The 18,548-nt window shown below is 35.6% G+C and overlaps 1 protein-coding gene and 1 long non-coding RNA gene across 8 annotated transcripts in view; one reads left to right on the top strand and one right to left on the bottom strand.

The window, feature by feature from the left end:
* The window catches only part of SEMA3A (semaphorin 3A), a 454,735-nt gene that overhangs the window by 163,636 nt on the left and 272,551 nt on the right, over positions 1-18,548 (bottom strand). The window lies entirely within an intron of this gene.
* Positions 8,685-14,056, top strand: LOC146400049 (uncharacterized). The gene is made up of 2 exons (XR_014816012.1): positions 8,685-12,157; positions 13,843-14,056. It is a non-coding gene; the product is annotated as an uncharacterized LOC146400049 (long non-coding RNA).

Raw genomic sequence — 18,548 nt, 5'->3', positions numbered from 1 at the left:
TCCACTGTATTTCTTATGGTTAATAAACAAACAAAAAAAAAATGAACAGGGAAAGCATGTGGGTGTAAAATCTTTAACAGTCCAAACTAGAGTTAGGAAATATTTTCTCTGATGGAAAGATAATACCATGTTCTTGGGTTGGAAGAACCAATGTTGTCAAAATGACTATACTATACTCTCCAAGGCCATTTACAGATTCAATGCAATTCCTATCAAGTTACCAATGACATTCTTCACAGAACTATAACAAATTATTTTAAAATTTCTATGTAAGCACAAAAGAACCTGAATAGCCAAAGCAATTTTGAAAAAGAAAAATTTAACTGGAGGAATCAGGATCCCTGACTTCAAACTATATGACAAAGCTATAGTCATCAAAACTATATGATATTAGCACAAGAACAGAAATACAGATTGGTGGAACAAGGTAGAAAGGCAAGAGATAAACCCATGCACCAGTAGTCAATTAATATATGACAAAGGAAGCAAGAACATACAATTGAGGAAAGACAGCCTCTTCAATAAGTGGTGCTGGGAGAACTGTACAGCTACATGTAAAAGAATGAAATTAGAACATTTTCTATCATCATACACAAGAATAAACTCAAAATGGATTAAGGACCTAAAGGTAAGGCTAGGTACCATAAAACTCCTAGAGAAGGGGAGTTCCTGTTGTGACTCAGCAGTTAGCAAACCCAACTGGGACATGTATTTGATCCCTGGCCTCACTCAGTGGGTTAAGGATCTAGCATTGCCATGAGCTATGGTGTAGGTTGAAGATGTGGCTCAGATCCAGCATTGCTGTGGCTCTGGCACAGGTAGCAGCTACAGCTTGGATTGGACGCCTACCCTGGGAACCTCCATATACTGTAAATGCAGCCCTAAAAAGACAAAAGGACCATTAAAAAACAAAACAAAACAAAAAAAAACTCCTAGAGTAAACATGGGCACAACACTGACATAAATTGCAGCAATACTTTTTTTGATCCATTTCCTAAAGTAATTAAAAAAAACAAAAATAAGCAAATGGAATCTAATTAAACTTAAAAGCTTTTTCACAGGAAAGGAAACAAAACAAAACAAAACCAAAAAGCCAACCAACAGAATGGGAGAAAATCTTTACAAGTGAAGCAACCAACAAGGGATTAATCTCCAAATTACATGAAGACCTCATAAAGCTTGCTATCAAAAAAATATTCAGCCCAATCAAAAAATGGGAAGATCTACATAGATCCAAAGAAGACAGACAGACGGCAAAAAAAAAAAAAAAACATGAAAAGATGCTCAACATCACTAATTATTAGAGAAATGCAAATCAAAACTACAAAGAGGTATCACCCCATACCAATCAAAATGGCCATCATCAAAAAGTCTACAAACAATAAATGCTAGAGATGGTGTGAAGAAAAAGGAACCCTCTTACACTGTTTTGGGAGATGTAAACTGGTGCAACCACTATAGAGGACATTATGGAGGTTTCTTCAAAAACTAAAAGTAGAATTATCATATGATCCAGCAATTCCACTCCTGGGCATCTATCCAGTCAAAAGCATAATTTGAAGACACATTCACTCCAATGTTCATTGCAGCACTACTTAACAATAGCCAAGACATAAATGCAACCTAAATGTCCATCAAGGGAGAGGGATAGATAAAGATGTGGTACATATATACAACGGAATATTACTCAGTCATAAAAAGAATGAAATAATGCTATTTGCAACAACATGGACAGACCCACAGATTATCCCATTGAGTGAACTAAGTCCAAGACGAATACCACGTGATATCATTATATGTGGAATCCAATACAAATTATATGAAAAAAGCTTATTTATAAAACAGAAACTCACAAATTTAAAAAACAATTTTATGGTTACCATAGTGGAAACTGGGGGGGGGGGGAGGGGAGAGGAATCAGGAGAATGGAAATAATATATACACATTACTGAATAAAATAGTTAATTAAGATATTCTATAGCACAGGGAAATCTACTCTAGTTTGTAATAGCCTATACGGGAAAAAAGAATGAATAAATGTATATGTATAATTGATTCACTTTGCTATATGCCTGAAACACTTGAGTAAATTACACTCCAATAAAACTTTTTTTAAAAGTTAGAAAATATTTTCTATGATAATTACTTCACATTCTCCATATATTAATAACTGCTGACCCTTTTTTTTAAGTGGATATAATAATGGGAAATGTTTATTCACCTAATAAGAAGGATTCAAAATACACAAAGCACTTGAGCCAGGAACGCCTCTCTAAAGGACTCTGAGGATCATTCCTGCCAATAAGGTGGAGAAGTGAGCCTTGTGGAATCAGGGGCTAACAGCCAGGCCCCCAAGCTAAGAAGGCAGTGCCCGTGGCTCAAAGGCAGACATCTGGTGTGCTCCTTCCTGACCAGCTTCTGCTCTGGGCCCCTTCAGACCTAAACAAAATTCTAGAACCCTAATCATAAATATAGGGGTGCTAGAAGGCATCCTTGAAATGCTCTTTAAACAGTGTTGCTCCGCAGGAATAGATTTGCTGTACAAAATCCCCAGTGAGGTTTGCTCAGGGAGAAGCTGCCAAAGCCCTAAGCAGTTTGCGCGCCCACGCTATAGGCTGAAAGGGCATCACTATAGCCCAGCCCCAGGCAACCTGTTTCCTTCCGCACACCCTCTGCGGTGGCTTTGCTGGTCCTGGGAGTCCTGGGTCTCCACAGGTCCAGGTCCTGGATCCAGGGGTGCAGGTAGCTAGTGCACGGGCCCTGCATGGGGCCAGCTGGGGAGGGTGAATTATCTACCAGGAAAATGTTTGGTGTTCTCTAAGTCCATTATCTTGTCCTAAGAAGAGACCCACACCAGTACAGAGGCCAACTTACTTTCTTTTTTCCACACCACAATCCGGCAAGCTCTGCTCACAGCTATGCTGGCTTAACACCAACTAAGGCAGAAGCCCCAGAAGCGAATCTGCTGAACCAGCTGCAGCCAGAAAAAGCCAACATGGCGTCAGTCGACCACCCTGAACAGGTCCCTGCCTGACCACAGGGCGGCGCCTGCGTAGATGAGGCTCACTGTGGGGAAAGTGACCTTTGCTTCCTTTCCAGGATGAGATCTAGCAATTGGGAATTTGCATTTTGTTAGGCACAGTTATTGCCTCTTGCAAAGGAGCCTACAGGACTGCGTGTGCTTGCTCTTTTCCCCAATTCTGAGGGCAGACCCACCTCTTAACCAATTAAAAGTTTCTTACCTCCATCTGTAAGGAGAAGGAATCTTTGGGATACCATCTCTCCATTCCCATTCTCTGATCAAGAAGTAAAGTTTATGCTCTGCTTTGCCAAACAATTGCCATGAGCAGCACCAGACAAGGAGAAACCCACCTGGGGTCCACCCAATCCCCATCTCATCAGAGAGGGTGGGTGTCTGTGCTCTGTGCTCTGTGCTCTTGCTCTTTGCACATCCTCTCTGGACCAGTTCCTGCTTCACCTACACCCTACACACATGAACTGAATGTGCTTGCCCCATGCCCTTTAGGCCAGAGCAGCTCCACCTGCTAGTTGACTAAAGGGAAACATCTGCCTTATGATGGTTCTTAACTAGAGGGGCTGTGAGTGATATGCCCCAGCTGCTGGTTTCCCTGGTAACTAATGAGCAAACCTGATGCCGATTTCCCTTATAAATGGTAGCCTCCTTCTCTCCTTGGTAGAGAGGATTGTTGACATGTTCTGCTTGCCCTCAGCTGTAAATGGTGGAGGGTCACTCCAGAATTTTTTTTTGCTTAAGATCCCCCATCCAAGGTTTCTCCTTGTGACTCAGCAGTAATGACTATTTACTATGACTATCATCTACGAGGACACGGGTTTGACACCTGGCCTTGCTCAGTGGTTTAAGCATCCAGCGTTGCCAAGAGCGTCACCATAGGTCTCAAACTCAGCTGGGATCTGGCATGCCTGTGGTATAGGCCGGCAGCTATAGCTCCAATTTCCGATACCCCTAGCCTGGGAAGTTACATATGCCATGGGTGCAGCCCTAGAAAGACAAAAAAAAAAAAAAAAAAATCCTCCATCTAATAAACCACTGTCTCTGTCACCGTCTCCTGGCTCTTTCTTCCGCCTGGAGGCTGAGGCTTGTAGGCCTGTGGGGTGCAGCCCAACAGTGGGTTATAACCTTGGTGATAGGAAACACAACTTTTAAAGATCAGAAATTGGGGGAGGAATAATGTTTTTGTCTTTAAATATAGTGAAAGGCAGGGTGCGTGTGGCCAGGCGTGCTAAGATTCAGACAATGGCTGAATCAATCCAATTCCACCGCAGTTGGAACCACACTTTCCAAAGGAATCCAGAGCTGATCTCACAGAATCTTGGGAGTTCTACTGAGCTGGCAGGGGAAAAAACCTACACTTTTTTAATAAGTAGACATAGAAATAGGAAATGTTTATTCACCTAATAAGAAGAGTTCAAAAATAGACATAGCAACCAGTGACAGAACTACACAAAGAAATATTTTTGTATTCCACTATGTCAACAATCCTTTTCAAATAATTGATAGAAAATATATGTCAGTAACTATAACAGGAAACTTAGACAATATGATCAATCACCTAGCTGACATTTGTAGACCCCTTCACCAAACAATACAGTATGCATTCATTTCAGGTAAACATGAAACACAAGATAGCTCACATTCTGAGCCATAAAGCATGTCTTAGTTAATGTAAATAATTCAAGTCATAAAGCATATTCTGTGACTGAAATATCTTTTTTTCTACTATTGATTTATTTCAAGGAAAATTATACTTTCATGCTGAAGCAGCAAATCTGAAATGCTTCAGTCCAAATGTCCACCTCTCTGAGAGTTGTGGAATCCTTACAATGACAGTAGCTAGTTTAATTCCACTTGTGTGCAAGACATTACATTTTACAAAAGCAGCTGTTTTTCATGGAATATGTCCAGGTTTTCTCCTCAGGATATAAACCAGTGACCTCATACTTCCAACTCAAGACCTATCTATCAACACTCTTTCCCATGCAAGATTTTCATTATGCAGGATTCTTCTTATGGTTGGATCAGGATACGCAAGCCTATATCAAATGGTGTCTCTTTTAATTAGACTCAAATGTGCTCAATTCCCATTAGATTTTCATAGCTTTTTTTTTTAAGTTACTCCGAAGTTTCTGAGAGAATTTGTATATATTTTAGCTTTCATCAACTCTATGCCTTCCCAGTCCAGAGCTCCTACATTTTAAGCAGTTGATGTGCTCTGGGCAGGTGTGCCTTGTTTTTTCCAAACAACCTGACAAAACACTGGACCTCAAAGAGCCCTTATTTTCCACTTTGGGAATTTCTCCTAAGTAGGAGATTAGAAATTGTGTCAACTGTATCAAATATTACCTTGAAGGGTTACTAAATGCAGTCTTCTTGGCTCCAATACTTGTTTCTTCTTTAAACTCATTAGCTTATTTTAATTATGTTGGAGAGAATGAGGAAAATCAAAATGTTTTAAACACATTTCTACTCTAACTTATCCAATAAAACAACTCTTACAGCAGGTATTCTGTTTATGGGATCTGAGATTTTCTAGTTATATTAACAACACTGTTCTTATATTTAAGCAACATAGTATCAAAAATTCCTTTCAAATATATCTAGATTACCCATAGAGTTAAGGAAGATTCAGAAAGCTTAAGTTTCTTCTGAATACCATATTTAATGCTATATCTGATTTATGAGTGAACTCTTGGCAAGATTCTATGTCTTTCTTTGCCTCTGTAAAATACCTACATCTAAATATTTCTCAGCAAACTTAAAATGAAAAAGAATGATGTAATGTCTGAATATCTTTAAGGCCTTTTCTTTCTCAAGATGTTATAATGATTCCAGTTTTTAAGATTTTTACAAAATTCTTCCCAATTATAATTTTGTAAATTTTTGTCTTTTTTTTTTGGTATCATCCTCTGTAATTAAAGTTTACCAATATTTATATGATGCACCAGGAAGAAAAAAAATGATGAGGTTTACACTTTATGACTTCCTAGGGTGAAAAAAACATGACATTTTTTTTGGCTGCACTACAGAATGCGGATATTCCAGCGCCAGGGATGAACCCATGCCACAGCAGTGACAATACTGTATCCTTAATACACTGAGCCACCAGGAAACTCTGAAAATATGCTTGTTTTGCTCATGATATTACAACTAAGTTCTTTGGATTTAGTTCCTGTTTGAAGTCACCACCTGTGAGCCTTATAGCACAAAAATAGTCTTTCAAAACTTTTCCTCATGACAGGTCATCATAACCCCCTGAAAATGTGATATTTAATAACATGCTCTTGGGAGAACTATAACAGTATTCTTGGGTCATTCTATGACTTCAAAGCATCTTCAAAATAATATATTGGAAAAGAAAAAGATTTAGATTAATGTTGCATAATTGAACGAGCCACAGAAAAAGATAGTTTTATCATTTTACTTAGTATTTATTGCCTGGATTGTCTGAGGATGAATTACTTATAAAACACACATTTCATTTCTACGTATGTGGCATGTTTCTGTGGGAAAGTTTGTATGTATATAAGTCTGTATACAGTGAAGATACACATGTCAAAGAGACATGAAATGTATGTGGGAAGATTAGGTTTTTCACCAGCTGTGTGTTCTATCCATATGATTTTTCCCCTATATATTTATTTGAATGGAAGTTATAGTCCTCCATCCTGACTCATAAAATGTTAATCCTTTGAAGAATGTCTCTATTTCTTTTGTTAAAGAAACTCTGTATAACATTATCAAGTCCAAATCTTTACTGTAACTAAACTTTCCACCAAAAAGTGGTTAGGCAGACTTGAAATGTTTATTATGCATGCCAGCACTGATTTAAAATACTTATATGGAATCCTTTGTGTTTTTTTAATTTCTGAAAAAAAAACAGCAATAAGCATTGTAATTTTCAAGATTGGTATATTTTGAACAAGTGATTGAATGTTCTATGCAATTTTAACATTACCTGGAATAGATGCATAGGCAAAAACAAAAACAAAAAAACAAAACCTCTTTTGAATGGCATTCAAGGGCATGCTGGTTATTAATGTTCCTTTGAGTATTAAAACCTATTTTTCCTTCACACTGGTACCTCTATTTCCCCAAAATCACTATTAGCTATTGTTTTTCATACTCTAAAATATCTACATCTGTTGAAATAAACTACTTCATTATTAAAAGATGAAGAACCTCTGTAGGGATCTCAAAAGTCTTGTGCCTAGGGTCTGTTGAATGCTAATCTGAGAATTCACATACAAGGTTTTGCTGATAACCACACACTGAGTGACATTTAACAAGGTCAAGGGACTTTGGAAGGCAGATCTGCTAGTTAATATGTGGGTTTTGCATTCTTCCCTACTTTAATGAATTGTGTATGTGTGTGTGCGAGAGAGTGTGTGAAAATAGCACTAGCAGTCTTTTCTGAAGATCTAGGGCTTATAGCTAGTTCAAGCAATTTTAATATTATGACTAAGATATCTGAAATTTTTTACTACTAAGGAAATTGACAGACATGTGCAGTTGTTTTACCCAAATTTAAAAAGTCAGTAAATTCCACCCTTAAATAAATCTCAAACCCACACACCCCTTTCAATTGCCACCACCTAGTTGAAGATACGCTTCTCTCTAACCTGGACTAATGCAACAGAATTAAATAAATTTGACTCTACCATTCAATGCGTTAGACACAGAATCAGGATGATTCTCTTCAAACATGGACTATATCGTACAACTCTTGCTCAAGTCTCTGTCATGACAGGCCTAATATCTTATTAACCCTCCCTCCCCGCACTGAGAACTATAGTGCTCTTCTGTCTTAGGTCTTTAGCAGATGTTATAACTTTGGTCTGAAATCTTATCCCCACCCCCCTTTCCTCTTCTACTTGGCTAATTTGAAACTTATGTTTCAATTTAAATGATCCTACTGCAGTGATGTCTTCCCTGACATGAGAATCTACAAATGGTCTCACTGTTAAATTTTTTCACAATAGTCTCTTTGCTTCATAACATTTATCATAGTGTCTGTCTATCTATCTATCTATCTATCTATCTATCTATCTATCTATCTATCTGTCTGTCTATCTACCTATCTATCTGTCTGTCTATCTACCTATCTATCTATCTATCCATATTTTTTTTTTGGCCATACTTTTTTACTATCCCTCTGTGCAGCTAGATAGTAAGTGTCATTTGGGTAGTCCTATATATGTTTGTACCTCCTTGTAACTCCTCTATATAACAGAGTGCATAGCACAAAGTAGGTGCTCAAAAATATTGACTGAATAAATCATGAACAAAAACAATTATGTAAAATTCCATTGCTAGTAGTTCTTCCATTGATTGTTGCATATCACTGGGATACCCTGAATTTTACTTGTTTTTCTACAATTTTTAACATGACGCTCTGTACAGAATATAGTATTTCTACAGCAAAGAAGAAAATCATGCATATTAGTTTCTGTAGATGACAAGTGATTCCAAAATTTGTGTAACAAGTCAGAGTTTAATCCTAAACTAATTTTTATGGACCAATTCTCAAAGCTGGCTTCTATAAGAGTTTGGTTTTTCAAACAAGTCTAATTTGACTTGCTGGATCCGGTAAGCAAAGACTTTTTGTGTTATAAATAACTTAAAATATTTTATATTTGCTTTCTCCTTTTTTTTTCAAAGAAAGGGACTGTATATTTTGCTTGCCTTCCCCTCTTTACAGAAATACGTTAGAAAAATCTGTCACTGAGCATAGTAAACAGTCACTTCAAGTTGTTTGCCAGGGTCTTAAAGGTAGAATATTCATAGAATTCTAATTCATATTTAGTGCTTGATACAGTCATGGTAATACTGAAAGATTTTTTTCTACACCCACAGAAGTAGTCAGTCTGCCCCAAACTGCTACACTTTACACTATGAGAAAATTCAAAATAAGCAAATAAAAGTATTTTTTTGCAGTACCTTTGTTATTTTACAATAATTTAAAAGAAAATATGTGGTGTTTTTTGGAAGCACTCATATTTACAAATATATGTTCCCCAGGATATAGTACACATACATCCTGTTAAATAGTAAAGCACTAGATGCAAAACTCCCACATGAAGCTCTAACAGTCTACCTTTGCTATATTTCCAAGGGAGCTGACATAGTAATTGTGGGGAAAATAAAATTAGAACACCACCTCTTCACACCAGTTAGAGAAAAGCATTCCAACATTAAGGCAATTTGCAGTTTGAGAAGTGTGTTACTTAGTGATACTATAATTTAATCACAGAATAAACTGTCAAAAAATATGGTTAGGCTCTTTTAGCTCTTGATGTAATCTAAGCGTTAATGCTTCTAGTAATTTGTGGGCTAGAAAGACCCAATTTTACCATTAGCTGCAGATAACGACTTATGTGCAGGGTGGTTGTGGACAATTGTGTTCTAATGGGATTACTATAGTGGGGTTTATAATTTGGACATTATGCTGTTCAGAAGCCAGAAAAGAAAGAGTGAATTATTAGAACAAGAGTCCCATAATGGAAAGCATCACTTTTCATACATGAAAGAATAAATATAAGCATAAAAATCATAAGTTGGTCCTCAAAATATGATTGATTCATAACCCAATTTTATTCTGAAATAATTTATGGCTTTTTAAACCTTCAGAGATAGATATTCACTCTTAATAAAATCTGTGGTACTATAAACTTAGAGTAAAAAATATTCCTAAGTATAGTGATCCCATTGATTCTCACAAATTCTAACAAAATTGCATCCAGTATTGATACTGAAATATTATAAATCATTAACTACTTTGTAGGGTAAAACATTTTAATATTATTTTAGTTATATCCTGTATTAGGTGCTCTTTCACACCCTTTATAAACACTATCCTTATAAGCAATTCATGAGGTAGGCAGCATTATTTCCGTTTTACTGATGAGAATACAACAAAGAGGTAATGAAAGGCAGTGAAGACCTCAGAGCTAGCAAGTGTCAAGGCTGTCTGAATTTAAAGTTCCCAGACCCCTTAGGGATTAGAACTGCTTTTTCCGTTTGCCCCAATAGAATTATCTACCAAAAATAGGATGGAAGTTTCTTCTTTGACATGGGAAAAATATAATGCTTTTCATTAAGGTATTCTTAAAATTCAATCCAGAAATTAAAATTTGATCTTTGTCCTACAGACATTTTGCAGCATAAATCATACCAAACACATACATGGGACACTAAGAGTTCCAGGTCCACTACACTAGGAAAACCAGTCATTGAAGATTTTTACTCTACTAAGCTATAAAAGTAGGTGGCAAACCCAAGAGATGATTTCACTGGATAGTGTATATCTTTCCTTGCTTTGGAAGTTGCAAAATACCTTGATTTATGGAGAGAACTGCTAGATCTCTACATTCTAATTTTGGAAACTGATACAGAGCAGATGCAGGACAGGCATGCTCATTCACATGTGAAATACTTTTGCATATTGACTTTACTTAAGATCAAAAACATACAGAAATTTAAAATGTTGACAAGCCAACTGTTAAGAAAGAGAAGATGAATAGTATATTCTAGCTTTAAATACTTGAGAATAATTAATACTTAAATTCATTTGATGCCACTAATGCTTCATTTTTTAGCACATTAATATAAGCTTGTCATTAGGAATAGCAACAATATATGCTAAAACTGCTTGGCTAGGTACTCATTTTAATCCTGACCCTAATTCTGGTCCTGGGAGTTTAGCCTGCTTAAGTATACAGCATTTAACATATCACCTTATTGGATTTACTTGGAATAAAATGTTTATATTTTGAGTCTTCGGTTACCAAAAGAGCAAAATATTCATCTTCATGTAATGCATACTGGATAGTATAAATACAGTACTTTAATACCTGATTTCTGTATTAGTGTGCAGAAGCTCATATGTACATGCAATTTGCTCCAAAATGTCATTTATTAAGTTCATTTTTCTCTAATAAGAGTCTCCTATAGGAACAGTTAGATGCTGTCACTATCTGTGAGTGGCTAGTGGAGTTAATGCTACATATACTCTCCAGTAGGATTTTACAAATGTAAATGTGAGAAGGGCAGGATACTTGGGGGGTAGTAAGCAGAGTGCCCCACTGGAACCAAATATGAGATTCAGACTTGGCTAAATTTTAGGAATTGCAGTTGGGGATCCCTCACAGGTTTTAGGACCTGAGAAGAGGTAGACAAGAGAGAGAAACTTCATAACAAATTTAAGGGATAAAAACTGAATATATGATTCTAAGTACATAAGTGGTCATTCAATTTGTTTTTTAGCCCATATCCTTCTGGACTGGAATTTTTTTTTAGAAAAAGGGAGGTTTAAGGAAAAATTGAAAGATGTGTTTCATTTAAAACACTTTTTAAAATCCAGGTAGAAGCTTTACTCCTATAGCACAATGTTGGATTGAAAGGGAATCATTGGTGTTCCCGTCATGGCATAGTGGTTAATGAATCTGACTAGGAACCATGAAGCTGCGGGTTTGATCCCTGGCCTCACTCAGTGGGTTAAGGATCCAGTGTTGCCGTGAGCTGTGGTGTAGGTCACAGAAACTGCGGGTTTGATCCCTGGCCTCACTCAGTGGGTTAAGGATCCAGTGTTGCCGTGAGCTGTGGTGCGGCTTGGATCGGGCGATGCTGTGACTCTGGTGTAGGCCAGGGGCTATAGCTCCAATTGGACCCCTAACCTGGGAACCTCCATATGCCGCAGAAGTGGCCTAGAAAAGGCAAAAAGATCAAAAAAAAAAAAAAAAAAAGGAAAGGAATCATTAATTTCAACCTACCTATAAGCAACCAAAGAGCTTGGACACTTCAAGTTTTCAGAGATAAGACCTTACTGAAGAGTTTAAAAGAAAAAAAAAAAAAAAAGGTCTCAGTACTTGGTGGCTTAGCAAAGTTGTAGCTATGTCTACCTAGTGCCACAAACACCAAGGAGAATAGACGTGCACAGTTAAGTAACATCATTTCTTGGTTGACAGTTCAAGCTAGCTAGATTAGATTTGTTACTAAAGCACAATGAGACAGCCTCTGGGAACTCTTGTTACATTGAGACTAAGATCTTGTATTAGAAGTTAAATACCAGGAGTTCCCGTCGTGGCGCAGTGGTTAACGAATCCGACTAGGAACCATGAGGTTGCGGGTTCGGTCCCTGCCCTTGCTCAGTGGGTTAACGATCCGGCGTTGCCGTGAGCTGTGGTGTAGGTTGCAGACGCGGCTCGGATCCCACGTTGCTGTGGCTCTGGCGTAGGCCGGTGGCTACAACTCCGATTCGACCCCTAGCCTGGGAACCTCCATATGCCGTGGGAGCGGCCCAAGAAATAGCAAAAAGACAAAAAGACAAAAAAAAAAAAAAAAAAAAAAGAAGTTAAATACCAAAGTCAAAGACCTACACATGATTAATTAATGCAATTCCTGGTAAGTCCTTTAGAAACTCAAGTTCTGAGTACTCAGTAAGATAAGGACCATTAAACTTTATTTTATAGGTAAGCAAAGAGAAGCTGTTAATGATAAAGTAACTTGTCAAGAACCACACAAGTTGTTGGAGCTGTATTTTAACCCAAAGTTGTCGATTCCCAAATCCAAGCTTTTTTGAATTCATACATTTTGTATAGAATTATGTGAAATCTTATAAATTATACTTAGTGGTATAAATTTATGACTTCGAGTTATGTATATGTGTGTAGTCATATACATGAATGTGTACACATATGTCTATTTTTGTTAGGTATAAATTTATGACTTCGAGTTGTGTATATGTGTGTAGTCATATACATGAATGTGTACACATATGTCTATTTTTGTTAGGTACATATACCTTTTAAAGCACACTTAAAGAAGCAATTCAGTGAGTATATGGTGAGAGAAAATACACACCAAAAGGCAAAAAAATTAACTATTCTTATTTTATATGAACATTTTTGATTAGCCTTATAATGTTCAGGGACAGAAAAGTTAAAATTAAGAATTCTGGGGAACTCTAAATTCTGCTTAAATAATGATGAAAATTCTGATATCAAAGATAAATGGAAATAATGGAAATACCTCAGATAAAATATTTTCATAAAATGAGACTAGAAAACAGCATCATCCCTCAATTAATATAATCTTCATAAGCAATTTTAAATAAGTGAAACTCAATAAAATAACTGTATAAATATATATTTTTCTACATCCCTAAATTTTATAAATTCATGTTGACCAATATTTGAGAGAAACTTTATCTGTAAATTGTTTATTTTTTTTTTTTGTCTTTTTGCCTTTTCTAGGGCCTCTCCCGCAGCATATCGAGGTTCCCAGGCTAGGGTCTAATTGGAGCTGTAGCTGCCGGTCTACACCACAGCCACAGCAACACAGGATCCGAGCCGTGTCTGCGACATACACCACAGCTAATGGCAACGCCGGATCCTTAACACACTAAGCAAGGCCAAGAATCAAACCCGCAACCTCCTGGTTCCTAGTTGGATTCGTTAACCACTGAGCCATGACAGGAACTCCTCTGTAAATTGTTGAGCACTTTTTAACTGAATTATCATTTCCAATGGCCTATATTTCTGCTTTGAAAAAATTATTTTATATGGAAAATGGAAATTAATTCTATATAATGCTATTTTAATACAGGTGTTAAATCAGAAAACCAAAGGTAAATACTTGTAAAAGATACTTGACTGAAGCTTGGAAACTCTTTCTTGTGATTCTGCTTATATCTTAATTCACTGATTAGCCCATTATCATGATTTAATCTAAATTGCTATTAAAACAGAAATTTTGGGAGTTCCCGTTGTGGCACAGTGGAAATGAATCTGACTAGGAACCATGAGGTTGTGGTTTCAATCCCTGGCCTTGTTCAGAAGGTTAAGGGTCCCACATTGCCATGAGCTGTGGTGTAGGTTGTAGATGGGGCTCGGATCCTGCATTGCTGTGGCTGTGGTGTAGGCTGTCAGCCGTAGCTCTGATTCAACCTCTAGCATGGGAATCTCCATATGCCACAGGCGCAGCCCTAAAAAGACAAAAAAAAAAAAAAAAGCAACAAAATTCCTAGAATATATTTGATAGTTTTATTTCCAAAAATTTTTACATAATTGTGAAAATTAGAAGTGTATTTAGGTAGTACTCAGTGGCTAAACATTTCTCTTTTGTGCTTTGGGCTTCTATCTATACCCAAGAAAGGATAATCTTATATATTTCCTGACAAGACCTAATATGTATAACTGTTAGAACTCACACCATTTGTTTATAGAGATCAGGAAATTTCACATTAGCACCTTTAGTCTTAGCAATAACCCTATGTAGTATATTCTAATATTATACCTAATTCATAGTAAGAACTTGTAAATAACTAGTATGTAGTAAATAACTTGAGAAGAGGATATGGGCAGCTTGGCTTAACAATCTTTGCTCTTGTTCATTATATTGCATTGCCTCCATGCCTTTAGAAATTAGTTCCTAATCAAGAAAATGGTTCTTAATTCTTAAGACATTACTTGTCCCCTTGGTTTTAGGGCCAGGTGACATAGAATCTTCATTTTAATATATTTTAAATATCTATTCATATCCAGACCCTCCAGTTTAGTCTATATTTATAGTAAACATGAGTATATGTGATATATGATTACATAAAATATGGAAGAGGACAAGTATTATGATAAGAAAGGTAATAGCAATATTGAGTGAATGAAAGGACAATGGACTCTGTGAAATTTTAGGGTCTATTTTTTTTTTATTACTGTTTCCCCAGTGCCTAGTACAGAGCCTATCTCATAGGAGGTACCCTATAATTTTTGCCGAGTGAACAAATATTGCAAAAAAAATTCAGATTTTTATAGCTCATAGGTGACTGACAGAGCAGAATGATGTGATGATGAAGAGGCAGGCAAATTTGAAAATGCAATGCATCTTGTAAGATAAAATAAGAAATAAAGAATTTGGAGGATGAAGGGGAATCACTGAAGAGGCAAAAACAGCAAGGAAAGAGACCTCATTAGGACAGAACTGTGGAAAGGACAGAGGTGGCATATGCAGTCCTTACACTATTCATGGGACATGTGATTGGGATGTCCAGGTGGCAGCTGAATATGGATTGAAGTCATTGAAACCGAGTGTCCATCTACCCAAAGCCGATCTTTAAATAATAGGGCAGTAGTTTGCTGTCATGCTTTATGCATGCAACCACAATTCAATGGACTAGAGATCTCTGCCTGAGCCAATGTCTGCGCTCTATATGTCTCTGACATGGCCTGGCACAATAACTCTTTTCAGTAGGAACACTTCGTTATTGAACACTAAATGAAAAGATTAAATATACTCTCTTTGGGAGTTTGAATACTAGAGACACAGAGAAATGAGTATGGCAAACACCCAGACACATAGAGAGAAGGTTGTAAGAAGAACTCATGACAATAAAAGTCATGAAACAGCAGAAACTATGAGGTGGAGTGTAAAGAAGAATTTGTAAGTGACGTTAATAGAATAAGACAGAGAGAAATGACAGTCATCTGGTGCAGAGTTTCCTGTCATTTAGATATATAGTAATGTCTTCATTTCTTAGTCTAGCTTAACATCACTTAAAGAGGGTTAAAATAAAAAGTGACCATAATATCTCTTCTCAAATACAAAGGAAAGAAACAAATGAAAAATAACTCTATACAAATTGAGATTTTTTTTTGTTGAAATTTGGCATAGCAGTGATGATTGAATAAAATAGAGAAAATGGGCCATAGGCTAAACTAACAACTAGTGGCTGTAAGTTATTAGAGGAAAGAGGTCACAGAGTTCAGTCATTTTTGTTTGACTATATTTACTATTTTCATTCCTGCAGATTATACAATCATATCTCACTCAATAAGTGAAGTATTACCTAATAATAAATAGTCACCATGGTTTAAGTTCAAGGATAATTCATACGTAAGAGGAATAAAATTCTGGGATTCTATGTTCCAGAGTGATACTGTTAGAAAGCAGAGCTTTTGAAAAAGGACAATAAAGAATAAACAAGAGGTGATAAGATAAAATATGTCTCCCGAGGCTTTTTTTCCCCTCCATTTGAATGACTTTCACAAAAATCAAACAAGTTAATATCCATATTCCCTCCTTTTACTCATTTAGTGTACTGGTGTATTTACAAACTCTTTTGTTCTATTTGCAGCCCACATGCTGACATAGCAATCTATGTTCTATTGTTTTGTTTCTAACACTTACCAAAGAGCTAGGCTTCTACAGTGTCTTTGCTTGCGTTAATAAAGATAACAACAATATTACAAATATACGTGTTTATTAAAAGGAAGGAAGAGAATTTCTACAAACAACTAACAAGAAATAAAACTATGCTGAAAGCTTAAATAAGAATATTGCATTGTTTTCAATCTAGAGGGAAATGGCTATCTAGTTTTGGAAATTATATCCTTTATTAAATTAATTTATATTATTTGCAAGTAAATTAGATGATTGATAAAATGGAATATCATTCCAGAATAGGATGAGAACCAATTAGGATCCTAACATGATAGCTACTAGTTCACAATGTATATGAACATTTTTGCCATTTGAGTTAATCTTTTAATATGTGTTCTTAAGATTGTCTTCATTATCTAAATTTTTCAGATAATGGTTTAAAATTCTTTCCTACTAGGCTGTAATATATAGCTTTAATTTCTTGAGGGATCAAGTTTATATTGCACTATACACAACTGTAACAGTGATCTTAAAACTGAACATATATTAATATCACCTGACATGCTTAAAAAATTGAGACTCTATAATTGATCCTGCATTGAGGTCAGGTGTCATTACTTTATTTTTAATCCTCCTTGCCATATGATTTTAATATATAGTTAGCTTTTCGAACCCCACATTATCCTCAAATACCTTAAGTCTTGTGATAAAAAATTGGAAATTTCTTGTAAATTGGCAATAAAATTCTGATTAAATAAAAACACCTCTCAATATAGAAAAGAAAATAAGGCCATTAAGTTTTTCCATTACTTATGTTATCTATGAAAATATTGGACTATCATAAAATGTTCAAAAACAAGTGTGGGTATAAGCCCTGGACCCTGGTCCTCTCTCTGCCATAACTCTTCAAGAGTGAAAACCAATGATTCAGTCTTCATAATAACCAGTTATGTTAGTCTTAATAACTAATAAAACTAATAAGCTGGCTTACAGGTTATGTAATCTCATTGATTTACCATTTCAAAGACTGGATATCATTGATATATCTATATAAATGGTCTTGATCATAATCTTTGTTTATTGGAGCAAATTGTTGTGGAGTAAGTGGCTGTGAAGGATTTTTAAATTAATTATAGTTTATAGCTCTTTAACAGGAGTTATTGTAATTTCTATTCTTTATGTATTGGAGTTAATATCCATAAATATTAAGAAAGACCATATTTTCTAGCATTTTCTTCTTTGCCCTAAAAAAACCCAAAGACCATCTTTTCACTGTTAGGTCACAATGAATAGTCTATAATCAATCAAAAAAAGAATTACACTTTCCTGGGAAGAAATATTATATAACACAATAAGTGCAGTGTTGTTATTAATGCACATAATAAAGAGGAAATCAATTGTAAAAATTAGTTTCTATTCATTAAAAATGATCATAATCGGTATCAGCTCCCTTGCATAAATATTTAAAGCTTTTTGATAGAGAAGCTATTAAATAGCTTCATATTTAACAGTTATTAAGACCTAAAGAACTGTTTTTCTTTAGGCTACTTTTATTTAAAAATAAAGTGCCTATAACTAATGAGAGTTCAAGCAAGAAATGTAAAAGAAAATTAAAAAAAGCAAAGGACAAATATAGGTGTCACCAAGCATACTGCAATTTCAGTTTTCAGATTGCAAAGATGAATGAGACATCAGGTGAAAGCAGCTTTGTTGACACAGCCTGGACACAAGTTGTGAGAGGCAAACCTATCTCAGTTACCATGACTTACTGCCTTGTAATTATAAAACATTTTTATAAATGCATTGTTTTACATCTTTCTCATCTTCCTATTTATAAAAGGATTTCATTTAAAAATTAAAATGACTTTTTGTAATATATAAAGTTCACAAAATTAAAGTCTATATAGAGTGCAACTTTTGCAGTTTCTCAAGGTGCTTAACATCACAGTGGCTTTTAAAATGAAATTTATGAGTCTTTTGCTGTAGTGCTTTTTATGCTAATAGATTGCACAATAGCAAATGCTGTGACAATTATGGATTATTATAAAATGTCATCAAACTTTTTTTCCTACTGTTTGCTGTATTTATATTTGTGACAATCATATGAGATAAATTTATTTGTGCAGAAAACTTTAGAGATTTCAAATGGAATTACACAGCTGAAAATTATTCTAGGACTTTGTGAATATTGTGATAGACTTGTCTTGAGGAACATGCTTATATATGTTAAAATCTCTAATGATAGTTTCAGACTTCCTTGCATTTAAAATTTTAATTATCTAATCTCTTTGGATGTGTACAGTTGATCCTCATGAAAAGCTCTTGCTGCATGGATTTCCAAGCTGGAAACAGTGTG

The sequence above is a fragment of the Sus scrofa genome, chromosome 9 (assembly GCF_054392235.1).
Source record: "Sus scrofa isolate SSC_HxYL_T2T_F1_AM1 chromosome 9, Sscrofa_HxYL_maternal_Yorkshire_Landrace_v2.0, whole genome shotgun sequence".
NCBI lineage: Eukaryota > Metazoa > Chordata > Mammalia > Artiodactyla > Suidae > Sus > Sus scrofa.
The sequence above is the reverse complement of the archived record's forward strand: the minus strand, read 5'-3'. Positions and strand labels throughout refer to the sequence as shown.